This window comes from Dendrobates tinctorius, unplaced genomic scaffold (assembly GCF_039654945.1).
Source record: "Dendrobates tinctorius isolate UK_male_01 unplaced genomic scaffold, ASM3965494v1 ptg000311l, whole genome shotgun sequence".
Taxonomy (NCBI): domain Eukaryota; kingdom Metazoa; phylum Chordata; class Amphibia; order Anura; family Dendrobatidae; genus Dendrobates; species Dendrobates tinctorius.
In genome coordinates, this window is record NW_027361978.1 from 3597006 (window position 1) to 3611989 (window position 14984).

Below are 14984 nucleotides of genomic sequence, written 5' to 3' on the forward strand. Positions count from 1 at the left end.
TTCTTTATGGAACAGAAGAATGAGGAGTCTGTTACTGGTCCTGCTGATTCTGTATTCTGCTTCCCATGGAAAAGTGATAAGCTTGATTCTGGTTCTGTTGGTTTTCTATCCTTCTGATGGAGCAGAGGAGCATGAATCTGTTCCAGGTCCTGATGGTTTTGTTTCTTTAGTGTGGCATTGTGTTCCCCATGTATCTCTGTGTGTAGTGAGCATGCTGAGTGCAGACATGTGGCCCTCCTAGTAGGGCAGCTCACCCTCATCTTTTCTGCTGCGTGACCTCTAAACGTGCACGCTCACACTCTCATTGGGGCAAGTCAGTGGGTCCTTTTCTTTGCCAGCTGCAGAGGCTCAGACTATTAGTGTGTTTTAGGCTCTATACTTTTTCAATCCTCCCTCGGTACCCTATATAACCGCACAATAAATAAAATTGCCATAAATTCTACAACCAAAATAGATCTGACTGTAACTTGAGGCAATTCAGGAAAAAATGCCAACTTTATTTATAGAGCAGAAACATTTACTTTGGCTTCAGAGAGACGAGTCCAATAAAAAATTGTTAGTAGTGATGGACACTGGTTTTCTCTGCACACAAATCTTTCCCCCAAAATTTCCTGAAATTTATTCTTATGGGGTAAAATTAAGGAAAAAAATGTATAAAATTTCATAAGAAAAAAATTTAACAATGTTGAAGTGAAGTAAAGTTGTGTGTGGGTCACGGCGGGGCTCCTGTGCGGGCCATGAGTGATGATGTGAGTGCAGAGCCCTCGGTGACTGCAGCAGTTGGCACCAGACTGCCGTGATGTCATTATGAGATCAGCTCTCGCTCGTCAGCTTTTCCAGGTTCCCTTCTCTGCTACGAGCCCCTGTTTGTGTTTCCCTGCAGTTTGGGCTGTAAAGAGAGGTCAGCGAGTGACTGGCGGGGACCTCGTTACACTCTCATTAATGAGAAGCTTGTAGCCTCAGTCCCGCAGGGAACGGCCACCCGCTGAAGGTTAGAACAGCAGAGCTACCAAATGTCCCACCTCATCCCTGTTACCAGCAGTGAGAACATCGGAAGATGGAAAAGCAAACCTGGATGAGGATGACTTCATGTGATGGGGACGTCTGGGGCACGTGCGTTCAGGCAGGAAATTTAGAAGGGACATTACTGGCTGGAAATAAGAACTTAGGTGACAAGTGAGAAGTGATGCACACAGACACCGCCACACTCACGCCATTTTTGCACTTTCTTTTGCGTGATGTTTGGAATATACGGCTTTCCCCGCTGCTGTCTACAATGCACAGGATTCTATATATAAGAGGTGGTTTTGGTTTCTTGCTCTTTTCTGTTCCTGTTTGTTGGTAGAATTTGTCATATTTATATGTCTGTGGAGCACCCCCAAGGGCTGTGGATTACTCGGTACCAGGTCGGTGTCTTAAAGGGATGTGTCATGGCAGCAGTGACCCGGTCCGTGGCCCTGAGTGTCCATAAAAAAATAAGAATTGATGAGGATTAAAGTCTATGTGTAGATAAGTTTGTGACGCCACCTGTGGTATCTGGTCAGAGGTGACCAGTGCTGCAGAGCAGATCCTCTGGAGCTGATGGTTGGATGCAGCAGACTTGGAATAGCTTTCCACAGGCAGAGCTGTAGTCCCAGGGCAGATGTATGTTGTAGAAGATAGTGGTGGTGTAGTATTTGGCAAGAGATGTAGCAGTGCTGAATAGGTGTTGCAGAAGGAATTCAGAGGACACAGCTGAGTGCAGTTCTTTACTCACAGTTGTGGTGTGCACGGATGCACGCTTGACGTTGCATCCTCCAGGTGAGGGGTCCAGCAAACTCCCATGTAGATGGAGAACACCTTTCTAGAACGCCCTTCAGTGTATGCCATTCCTGGCCGTCTCCCTTTGCTGATTTCCTCCCTCCTGTCCAGCACCTTCACAAGCAGTGTCCCAAGCAAGCAGACGCGGATCTTGGCGGGAATAACCTCTAGGTCCCTGGATCCTATGTGTCTGCCTTTTCATCGAATGATTGTGGATTTGGCTGCAGCACTTGCAATGCTGGGAGCCTCGCTGAGTCCATTGCTCACTCCACTAGCTTTAGGGCCAGTTCCTATACTGTGACCGAACCCTCCACCTGACGTCAGCCGGCGTGGAACAAGCCCTATGGACAGTATGGTTGCTGTACCGTGCCTCTTCAGGGAGCTTCCTTCAGTCTCTTTCCTTCTCTGCAGTTCCTCCTGACAGGGAGCTGCTTCACACACATCTGCTTAGCTTCACTTTCTCCTCACTTCTCCCTGAACTGCACTCTCTTCTCCTGCTCTCTTCCTACTAGCTCCACCCACCTCCCAACACCCTTTAACACCCAGGCAGAGTTGAGATCATCCTCCCGAAGGGTCCATCCAGATGCCCTGCTGCTATAGGGTGTGTGTTGGGTGCGGGTGCTTGAGTACTCTCAGGTGCCTCCACATTACCTGGGAAGTGGGATGCCCCTCTTCATGTCGATGTGCAATACCTCTGTGTTGACTGAACCCTCCGGGGCGCCACATCTGCATTACTGATCTGTGATTCCAAAATCATGGGAATGATGTGGACATGCTCTGTGATCTGTGCAGAAGTCTCTATGCAGGGAGGATAGGAAGTGAGCTGTGACAACAACTATGACTTAAATAAGAGAGTGTTGTGGGCATGTTCTATGGTCTGTGCAGAAGAGTGGAGGGGAGCTGACGCCCCCACACATCAGCTATTTTTTGGCTCTTGCAGCAGCTGGATATAAGCACTTTAAATGAAAAAAGTTCATCTGCACTCAAAGTGTGGTGTGAGCCTCCAGTCACTGCCGGCTGCTGTAGCACAGCTTGTGTGCAAAAGAACAGGAGCTGCGCTCAGAACGAAGATAGCTGATCAACAGGGCGCCGGGGGTTGGAACCCCACTGATGACTTATCCCTTATAAAGGTCCTCAAATCTCTGCTGTCACCAGTCCTTTAAGATCAGCTTATTTCACTAGTGACCTATGGTCCTGCAGGGGGTGATGCATATTATCCCTGGTGATCTGGGTATCCGGCCTACACAGTTATTGTTGGTGCTGGCTTGGCACCACAGCTCTCTTTTCCCATGCAGCTGCCATCTCCGGTCACTTTTAAGACTTTCTCCTCTGTTTACAGCAACTAGAAAATTGCACAATTTTTGTAAATCTGTCCCATTAGGTTCCTTCCATAGACTCCTCAATCCTGCTGGACTCTTCCATGGTGTCGGATGCTCCTGTCCCTGACGATACATCGTCCAGTCATGGTGTGATATCTGGGTGGCTTGGGTTGTCTGTAGACCATTGATCACTGGCGTAGCTACCAGGGTAGCAGCCGAAGCGGTTGTTTTGGGGCCCGGCTCATATAGGGGCCCGGGTCCCCGGCTCCGATCGGCGCTACCCCAGGGGCGGATCCACCATCCGTGCTGCCCGTGCATTGCAGGGGGGCCCCAGGGGAGAGGGGGACCCTCCAGCACCGCATGGCTAATTATTCAAATTAGCCATGTGGAGCGCCAGGCGCAAGGAGGAGAGGAGCCAGCCCTGAGGTGAGATGATATCAGCTCAGTCACGCTGTGCTGCGCTGCTGCTGTGGGGAGGAGAGGAGGAGACAGACTGTCTCACTCACTGTGACTCTGGCGCCGGCCGGCCGGTGGCTGCAGCCACAGGTCAGTCAGTCACTTGTGTGTGTGTGTATGTGTGTATGTATGTGTGTGTGTGTATGTATGTGTATGTCTGTGTGTGTATGTATGTGTGTATGTCTGTGTCTGTGTGTATGTGTGTATGTCTGTGTGTGTATGTGTGTATGTATGTGAGTATGTATGTGTGTGTGTATGTCTGTGTGTATGTGGCGCCCCTGAGGCTCAGTCGCCACAGAGGTACTGCACCTTCTCCTAAGGTGTAGTGCCCCACCACCTAGGTAAGTTGGGAACTCCTTTCTTTTCACACTCCAACACCTGCACCCCACACACAGGATAGTTCAGCAGGACCACATTGCGGCTCCAGGCTTAGAGGGTAGCAGAGCACCTTTCGTGGGTCCTTGCTTCATAACACGAGATCTGCTGGGAGGTGGGTAGAGTTGAGATATATAAAAGGTTGGAAAGGTTTAGAATTACGGGTTCAGTCTGACAGAGGGTCAGAGAGGAAGGAAGCCACTAGGGAGGAGTGGGGAATCCCTGGAAGAAGGGATGGAGGAAGGAGTGCTGCAGCTGCCTCAGTGACCTGAGCCAGCTGGCACGGGAAAGGAACAGAAGGAGAAAGATGTAGAACTGCAACCTAAGCTTCCATAAGAGAAAGAAGGATCAGTGCAGAATGAAGGAGTAGGAGAACATAGAGGAGTTGTGGGTTGGAAGAGGAACCCTGCTTATAGGTTCTCAGCGCAAGGCCGGGGCACGGTCCCCAAGGTTGTATGGACACTTATGGTTCTGCAGCAGACACCGGTGGAGTAGTTGGCTGTAAATGCACTACTCCCATCTAAGACTTGGGGCACAACAGCAACTGAATAGAGAGCAAGGACTCCGGAGAAGGGAGTCCCCGAGAGAGGCTACAGCTGTCTGCCATACGAGCAGAGTTGTTAGGAACATCTGACAGGAGGAACTTCAGAGTACCACGGTACTGGAGCTCTTCACACTAAAAGGCGCAATAGAGGAGTCGTTCAGGAAAGGTACATATTCACGGAGTGTTGGAGAGGAGAATCCTGACTTGCCCGGGAGGTTGATTGAATCTCTGCCCCGGAGGACACGGCACGGAGGCAGGCACCAGTGTGTACCACGAACTGTGAGTAAAGCTTTGGAACTGCAAGCCCTGGTGTCTTCCATTCATTTGTGCGTTAACACCGTCAGCACCGCTACATCTGGGTAGCAACATTCCTCACACCACCTGCGCCTATTCTCATCTAAGGTCACTTCACTGCCCTGGGGTTACAGCTTCACCTGTGGGGAGCTACACCATCTATGCTGCAACACACCATCAGCCCCAGAGGATCTGCCCGCAGTGTTGGCTTAACATCTTGCTTGCCAAACACCACAGGTGGCATCACAAACTATCACATAAACTATATCTCCAACCACCATTGATTTGGGCGCCCAGGGCCACGGACCAGGTCACCGCAGCTGTGACACCTTTCCCCCTGACACCAGCCCGGTACCGAGTACCCCACAGCCCTGGGAGGGCGACCCATGTGTATGTATGTGTGTGTGTCCGTGTGTGTGTATGTATGTGTGTATGTTTGTATGTCTGTGCATGTTTGATGTATGTGTGTGTGTATGTGTGTATGTCTGTGTGTATGTATGTATGTCTGTCTGTGTGTATGTATGTGTGTATGTATGTATATGTGTGTATGTCTGTGTGTGCATGTATGTATGTTTGTATGTCTGTGTGTGTATGTATGTGCGTATGTATGTATACTGTATGTGTGTATGTGTGTGTGTCTGTATGTATGTATGTATGTGTGTCTGTGTGTATGTATGTGTGTATGTCTGTGTGTGCATGTCTGTGTGTGTATGTATGTGTGTATGTATGTGTGTGTATATATGTGTGTGTGTCTGTGTGTATGTGTGTATGTATGTGTGTATGTCTGTGTGTATCTGTGTGTGTATGTATGTGTGTATGTCTGTGTGTGTGTATGTATGTATGTGTGTGCGTCTGTGTGTATGTATGTGTGTATGTCTGCGTGTGTCTGTGTGTGTATGTATGTATGTCTGTATGTCTGTGTGTATGTGTGTGTGTGTGTGTCTGTGTGTGTGCAGGTTAGCCTGGCCCTGGAGGCGATGCGGACATGAGAAGACTGTGATGAGGAGAGAAGGCCATGATGCCCAGGGTGATGGGAGAAGGCCATGAGGGGTAATGGGAGAAGGCCATGGGGGTGATGGAAAGAAGGCATTGATAGGGAGAAGGCAATGATGGGAGTGATGGAGAGAAGGGAGTGATGGGGAGAAGTCAACGATGGGAGTGATGGAGAGAAGGGAGTGATGGGGAGAAGGCAATGATGGGAGTGATGGGGTGATGGAGCAGGCAATGATGGGGGTGATGAAGCAGGCAATGATGGAAGTGATGGGGAGAAGGCAATGATAGGAGTGATGGGGTGATGGAGCAGGCAATGATGGGAGTAGGCAGTGATGGGGTGATGGAGAAGGCAATGATGGGAGTGATGGGGAGAAGGCAATGATGGGAGTGATGGGGAGAAGGCAATGATGGGAGTGATGGGGAGAAGGCAATGATGGGAGTGATGGGGAGAAGGCAGTGATGGGATGATGGAGACGGCAATGATGGGAGTGATGGGGAGAAGGCAATGATGGGGGTGATGGAGAGAAGGCAATGATGGGGGTGATGGAGAGGGCAATGATGGGGTAGTGGGGGAAATAAAATGATGATGGGGTGGTGGGTGAGAATGCACTGGTAGTGGTGGAAAGGGCAATAATAGGGGTGGTGGAGGAGGAGGAAATGATGGAGGTGGTGGAACGGGCAATGATGGGAGTGGTGGGGGAGAAAGCAAAGATAGTGGTGGGGAGAAGAAAATGATGGAGGTGATGAAGAGGTCAATGATGGGGTGGGGGAGATGACAATAATGGGATGCGAGGGGAGGAGGACAAAGAGGGGTGTGGGGGATTGGGATGTTAGGAAGGGGGACTTATAATGGCCTTAGGAACAGGGGGAGGTGGAGGAAGACATTATCGCTTATCATGTTTAACACAGTCCCTTAGTATATAGTGTACTCACTATGTCTAACACAGTCCCTTAGTATATAGTGGACTCACTAATTCTGTATAACACCACCCTTAGTTACATAGTTTCCTCTTTTATTATGTATAACATGTCCCTTATTACATACCATCCTCTCTAGTTATATATGGTGTCGTCCCTTATTATATAACTTCCTCTGCTGTTATGTATAGTGCTGTCTCTTACATAGTGTATTCTTCTTAATTTTGTTATTTACAGTGCCCTCTTTTATTACACAGTCCCCTCTCTTGTTAGATATAAAATGACTGCTGATGGAGCAGCTGGTGACCAAACTACCAGTCCATCAGCTCCTCCATTAGAAAGGAAGCTTTCCTATGCTCCATCAGCCATCATTGCATTATACAGCCAACAAGACAGGACGGTATGTAATAAAAAACAGGGCTCTATATACACTCACTGGCCACTTTATTAGGTACACCATGCTAGTAAGGGGTTGGACCCCCTTTTGCCTTCAGAACTGCCTCAATTCTTCGTGGCAGAGATTCAACAAGGTGCTGGAAGCATTCCTCAGAGATTTTGGACCATATTGACATGATGGCATCACACAGTTGGCGCAGATTTGTCGGCTGCACATCCCTGATGCGAATCTCCCGTTCCACCACATCCCAAAGATGCTCTATTGGATTGAGATCTGGTGACTGAGGAGGCCATTTGAGTACAGTAAACTCATTGTCATGTTCAAGAAACCAATCTGAGATGAATCGAGCTTTATGACATGGCGCATTATCCTGCTGAAAGTAGCCATCAGATGTTGGGTACATTGTGGTCATAAAGGGATGGACATGGTCAGCAACAATACTCAGGTAGGCTGTGGCATTGCAACGATGCTCAATTGGTACCAAGGTGCCCAAAGAGTGCCCAGAAAAAATTCCCCACACCATGACACCACCACCACCAGCCTGAACCGTTGATACAAGGCAGGATGGATCCATGCTTTCATGTTGTTTACGCCAAATTCTGACCCTACCATCCGAATGTCGCAGCAGAAATCGAGACTCATCAGACCAGGCAACGTTTTTCCAATCTTCTACTGTCCAATTTCGATGAGCTTGTGCAAATTGTAGCCTCAGTTTCCTGTTCTTAGCTGAGAGGAGTGGTACCCAGTGTGGTCTTCTGCTGCTGTAGCCCATCTGCCTCAAAGTTCGACGCACTGTGCGTTCAGAGATGCTCTTCTGCCTACCTTGGTTGTAACGGGTGGCAATTTGAGTCACTGTTGCCTTTCTATCAGCTCGAACCAGTCTGCCCATTCTCCTCTGACCTCTGGCATCAACATGGCATTTCCGGCCACAGAACTGCCGCTCACTGGATTTTTTTTCTTTTTCGGACCATTCTCTGTAAACCCTAGAGATGGTTGTGCGTGAAAATCCCAGTAGATCAGCAGTTTCTGAAATTCTCAGACCAGCCCTTCTGGCACCAACAATCATGCCACGTTCAAAGGCACTCAAATCACCTTTCTTCCCCATACTGATGCTCGGTTTGAACTGCAGGAGATTGTCTTGACCATGTCTACATGCCTAAATGCACTGAGTTGCCGCCATGTGATTGGCTGATTAGAAATTAAGTCTTAACACACAGTTGGACAGGTGTACCTAATAAAGTGGCCAGTGAGTGTAATTCAATATGTAAGGGACGGTACTGTACATAAGAGAGGGCACTGTGTAAGGGACAGCAATATACATAATAAAGGAGACTATGTAATTTATATACATGTATGCGTGTGTGGCTATATAATATCTATATATATATATAGCTTTGACGCCATAAAAGGAAGGGGGCCCAGGCACATTTCTTGCACAGGGACCCCAAGCTGTCAGTGTCAGCCCCTGCGCTACCTGGTGGTGCAATTTAGTTAAGCACCTTACTGCGGTGCTCTGGCGGGTGCTGTGGGTGGCCAGTGCTGTCTTGGGGGCCCGCCGGCTCGGTGTGTGTAGTGTAGGGGATCCGGGGCACCGGCGGAAAAAAAATGTACACTATGATTTCGCAGCCTACACTGCTTTTCTGTGCCTGCTGGGCGGAGCGAAGCACATATCGGGCCCGCCTCCTTTCCTGCAGCCAGTGCATTGCTTCAGACTAGTTCAGTCCCGCCCCTTCCCTGAGCCCTCGCTGTCTATTAGCTCTCTGCAGAGCTGCCTGCCGCATGGACCTCAGGCAATGTCTTGAAGGGGGGTGTGTCTTTGAGGGGGTGTGTCTTTGAGGGGGCCCCATTTAAAAGTTTGCTATGGGGCCCAATCAGTTCTAGTTACGCCCCTGCCATTGATCCGGCTGCTCGAGGGTCTCGGCCCAGTCTTCTTCCTTATGTGATATTTTTATGATCTCACCTAATAAACGAGCCAGTTACGGCCGACGCGCTCTCACGGTTTGTGAACTCTCTGCCCTCTTTCTTTTAGCAGGTAATAAAGTGAATGTCAGCGAGCGGTCGGGTGTCGGGGTCTGCGGGGTCTTCCATGTTCCCGGGAAACTGTAGCTCATATTCGCGCTCCTTTTGGCAGAGGTCAGTTTGTGCAAAGCTCTATTAAACCGTCTGGGTCTTGGCGCGGTCGCAGATTATGTCGCGTTCTGTCCGTTCTCGGGGCTGAGCGATCCCAGAGCTGCTTGATGAGCTGTGAACTTAGTGAGATTCTGCTTCATAACGGCGGCGATCGCAGTCACCGTGATTCCAATGGCAGGTTGGACTTATTAAGGAAAGTTAGGTGTGCGTCCCTCTGACAATACTGCTGGCACGGCGGCCCGAGAACAATGACTCACGGGAGGGAGAAGCATGGAAAACAATTCAATTACTTGCAGCTTGGATTTATTTCCTGCAATATTTGCCTGTGAATTATGGAGAGCAGAAGCGGCCGCCGCCTCATTAGCAGCTTTACGGCCAGACGGCATCACATACAAAACATGGCCCCAGATAGCAGCTAAGAAAACAGTAAGGAGGATGGAGGACCAGCAACGTATGCAGAAAAGCGAAGTAACCACAAAAGAAGCACAAAAAAATCATACAAATCTACAGATAATGGTCACTAATGTACAAATCACTGGCCACAACCACTGGACTTTAAAATAATCACTGTGGAGCTCCCCCTAGTGGTGACTGTAGAAATGATGCTATCACGAATCTCTGTATACAGGGAGCTCCCCCTAGTGGTGGCTGCAGACAGGATCTTATCATGTATCTCTGTACACAGGGAGCTTCCCCCTAGTGGTGGCTGCAGACAGGATCTTATCATGTATCTCTGTATACAGGGAACTCACCCTAGTGGTGGCTGCAGACAGGATCTTATCATGTATCTCTGTAAACCGTGAGCTCCCCCTAGTGGTGGCTGCAGACAGATCTTATCATGCATATCTTTATACAGGGAGCTCCCACCAAAGGTGGTGACTGCAGACAGGATCTTATCATGTATCTCTGTATACAGGGAGCACCCCCTAGTGGTAACTGCAGACAGGATCTTATCATGTATCTCTGTATACAGGGAGCTCCCCCTATTGGTGACTACAGACAGGATCTTATCACGTATCTCTGTATACAGGGAGCTCCACTAATGGTGGCTGCAGACAGAATCTTATCATGTATCTCTGTATACAGGGAGCTCCCCCTAGAGGAGGCTGCAGACAGGATCTTATCATGTATCTCTGTATGCAGGGAGCTCCCCCTAGTGGTGGCTGCACGCAGGATCTTATCATGTATCTGTATACAGGGAGCTTCCCCTAGTGGTGACTACAGACAAGATCTTTTCATGTATCTCTGCATACAGGGAGCTCCCCCTAGTGGTGGCTGCAGACAAGATCTTATCATGTATCTCTATATACAGGGAGCTCCCCTTAGTGGTGGCTGCAGACAGGATCATATCATGTATCTCTGTACACAGGGAGCTCCCCCTAGTGGTGACTGCAGACAGAATCTTATCATGTACCTCTGTATACAGGGAGTGCCCCCTAGTGGTGACTGCAGACAGAATCTTATCATGTATCTCTGTATACAGGGAGTTCCCCCTAGTGGTGGCTGCAGACAGGATCTTATCATGTGTCTCTGTATAAAGGGAGCTTCCCCTAGTGGTGACTGCAGACAGAATCCTATCATGTATCTCTGTATACAGGGAGCTTCCCCTAGTGGTGACTGCAGACAGAATCTTTTCATGTATCTCTGTACACAGGGAGCTCCCCCTTGTGGTGACTGCAGACAGGATCTTATCATGTATCTCTGTATACAGAGAGCTCCCCCTAGTGGTGACTGCAGACAGGATCTTATCATGTGTCTCTGTATACAGGGAGCTTCCCCTAGTGGTGGCTGCAGAAAGGATCTTATCGTGAATCTCTGTATACAGGGAGCTCCCCTAGTGGTGACTGCAGACTGGATCTTATCATGTATCTCTGTATACAGGGCGCTCCCCCTAGTGGTGAATGCAGACAGGATATTATCATGTGTCTCTGTATACAGGGAGCTTCCCCTAGTGGTGGCTGTAGACAGGATCTTATTGCAAATTTCTGTATACAGGGAGCTCCCCTAGTGGTGACTGCAGACAGAATCTTATCATGTATCTCTGTATACAGGGAGCTTCCCCTAGTGGTGAATGCAGGCAGAATCTTATCATGTGTCTCTGTTTGCAGGGAGCTTCCCCCTAGTGGTGGCTGCCGACAGGATCTTATCATGTGTCTCTGTATACAGGGAGCTCCCCCTAGTGGTGGCTGCAGACAGGATCTTATCATGTATCTCTGTATACAGGGAGCTCCCCCTAGTGGTGACTGCAGACAGGATCTCATCATGTATCTCTGTATACAGGGAGCTCCCCCTAGTGGTGAATGCAGGCACAATATTAACATGTGTCTCTGTATACAGGGAGCTTCCCCCTAGTGGTGGCTGCGGACAGGATCTTATCATGTGTCTCTGCGTATAGGGAGCTCCCCCTAGTGGTGGCTGCAGACAGGATCTTATCATGTATCTCTGTATACACTGAGCTCCCCTTAGTGGTGACTGCAGACAGTATCTTATCATGTGTCTGTATACAGAGAGCTCACCCTAGTGGTGACTGCAGACAGGATCTTATCATGTATCTCTGTATACAGGAAGCTCCCCCTAGTGGTGACTACAGACAGGATCTTATCATGTATCTCTGTATACAGGGAGCTCCCCTAGTGGTGGCTGCAGACAGAATCTTTTCATGTATCTCTGTACACAGGGAGTTCCCCTAGTGGTGACTGCAGACAGGATCTTATCATGTATCTCTGTATACAGAGAGCTCCCTCTAGTGGTGACTGCAGACAGGATCTTATCATGTGTCTCTGTGTACTGGGAGCTTCCCCTAGTGGTGGCTGCAGACAGGATCTTATCGTGAATCTCTGTATACAGGGAGCTCCCCTAGTGGTGACTGCAGACAGAATCTTATCATGTATCTCTGTATACAGGGAGCTCCCCCTAGTGGTGAATGCAGACAGGATCTTATCATGTGTCTCTGTATACAGGGAGCTTCCCCTAGTTGTGGCTGCAGACAGGATCTTATCATGTATCTCTGTATACAGGGAGCTCCCCCTAGTGGTGAATGCTGGCAGAATCTTATCATGTGTCTCTGTATATAGGGAGCTCCCCCTAGTGGTGGCTGCAGACAGGATCTTATCATGTATCTCTGTATACAGGGAGCTCCCCCTAGTGGTGACTGCAGACAGCATCTTATCATGTATCTCTGTATACAGGGAGCTCCCCCTAGTGTTGAATGCAGGCACAATCTTATCATGTGTCTCTGTATACAGGGAACTTCCCCCTAGTGGTGGCTGCCGACAGGATCTTATCATGTGTCTCTGTATATAGGGAGCTCCCCCTAGTGGTGACTGCAGACAGGATCTTATCATGTAGCTCTGTATACAGGGAGCTCTCCCTAGTGGTGACTGCAGACAAGATGTCATCATGTGTCTCTGTATACAGAGAGCTCCCCTAGTGGTGACTGCAGACAGGATCTTATCATGTATCTCTGTATACAGGGAGCTCCCCCTAGTGGTGGCTGCAGACAGGATCTTATCATGTATCTCTTTATACAGGGAGCTCCCCCTAGTGGTGGTTGCAGACAAAATCTTATCTTGTATCTTTGTATACAGGGAGTTTCCCCTAGTTGTGACTGCAGACAAAATCTTATCTTGTATCTTTGTATGCAGGGAGCTCCCCTAGTGGTGGCTGCAGACAGAATCTTATCATGTATCTCTGCATACAGGGAGCTCCTCCTAGTGGTGAATGCAGGCAGAATCTTATCATGTGTCTCTGTATACAGGGAGCTTCCCCCTAGTGGTGGCTGCGGACAGGATCTTATCATGTGTCTCTGTATATAGGGAGCTCCCCCTAGTGGTGGCTGCAGACAGGATCTTATCATGTATCTCTGTATACAGGGAGCTCCCCCTAGTGGTGACTGCAGACAGGATCTTATCTAGTGTCTCTGTATACAGAGAGCTCCCCCTAGTGGTGACTGCAGACAGGATCTTATCATGTATCTCTGTATACAGGGAGCTCCCTCTAGCGGTGGCTGCAGACAGGATCTTACCATGTATCTTCATATACAGGGAGCTCCCCCTAGTGGTGACTGCAGACAGGATCTTATCATGTATCTCTGTATGCAGGGAGCTCCCCTAGTGGTGGCTGCATGCAGAATCTTATCATGTATCTGTATACAGGGAGCTTCCCCTAGTGGTGACTACAGACAGGATCTTTTCGTGTATCTCTGTATACAGGGAGCTCCCCTTAGTGGTGATTGCAGACAGGATCTTATCATGTATCTCTATATACAGGGAGCTTCCCTTAGTGGTGGCTGCAGACAGGATCTTATCATATACCTCTGTATACAGTGAGCTCCCCCGAGTGGTGACTGCAGACAGAATCTTATCATGTATCTCTGTATACAGGGAGCTTCCCCTAGTGGTGACTGCAGACAGAATCTTATCATGTATCTCTGTATACAGGGAGCTCCCCCTAGTGGTGACTGCAGACAGGATATTATCATGTATCTCTGTATACAGAGAGCTCCCCCTAGTGGTGACTGCAGACAGGATCTTATCATGTGTCTCTGTACACAGGGAGCTTCCCCTAGTGGTGGCTGCAGACAGGATCTTATCGTGAATCTCTGTATATAGGGAGCTCCCCTAGTGGTGACTGCAGACAGAATCTTATCATGTATCTCTGTATACAGGGAGCTCCCCCTAGTGGTGACTGCAGACAGGATCTTATCATGTGTCTCTGTATACAGGGAGCTTCCCCTAGTGGTGGCTGCAGACAGGATCTTATCGTGAATCTCTGTATACAGGGAGCTCCCCCTAGTGGTGAATGCAGACAGGATCTTATCATATGTCTCTGTATACAGGGAGCTTCCCCTAGTGGTTGCTGCAGACAGGATCTTATTGTGAGTCTCTGTATACAGGGAGCTCCCCTAGTGGTGACTGCAGACAGAATCTTATCATGTATCTCTGTTTACAGGGAGCTCCCCCTAGTGGTGAATGCAGGCAGAATCTTATCATATGTCTCTGTATACAGGGAGCTTCCCCCTAGTGGTGGCTGCAGACAGGATCTTATCATGTGACTCTGTATATAGGGAGCTCCCCCTAGTGGTGGCTGCAGACAGGATCTTATCATGTCTCTTTTTATACAGGGAGCTCCCCCTAGTGGTGTCTGCAGACCGGATCTTATCATGTATCTCTGTATACAGGGAGCTCCACCTAGTGGTGGCAGCAGACAGGATCTTAACATGTATTTCTGTATACATGGAGCTCCCCCTAATGGTGGCTGCAGACAGGATGTTATCATGTACTGTATCTCTGTATACAGGGAGCTCCCCCTAGTGGTGACTGCAGACAGGATCTTATCATGTATCTCTGTATACAGGAAGCTCCCCCTAGTGGTGGCTGCAGACAGGATCTTATCATGTATCTCTGTATACAGGGAGCTCCCCCTAGTGGTGGCTGCAGACTGGATCTTATCATGTATCTCTGTATACAGGGAGCTCCCCCTAGTGGTGGCTGCAGACAGGATCTTATCATGTATCTCTGTGTACAGGGAGCTCCCCCAAGTTGTAGCTGCAAACAGGATCTTATCATGCATCTCTATATACAGGGAGCTCCCCCTTGTGGTGACTGCAGACAGGATCTTATCCTGTATCTCTGTGTACAGGGAGCTCCCCCTAGTTGTGGCTGCAGACAGGATCTTATCATGTATCTCTGTATACAGGGAGCTCCCCCTAGTGGAAGCTGCAGACAGGGTCTTGTCATGTATCTTTGTATACATGGAG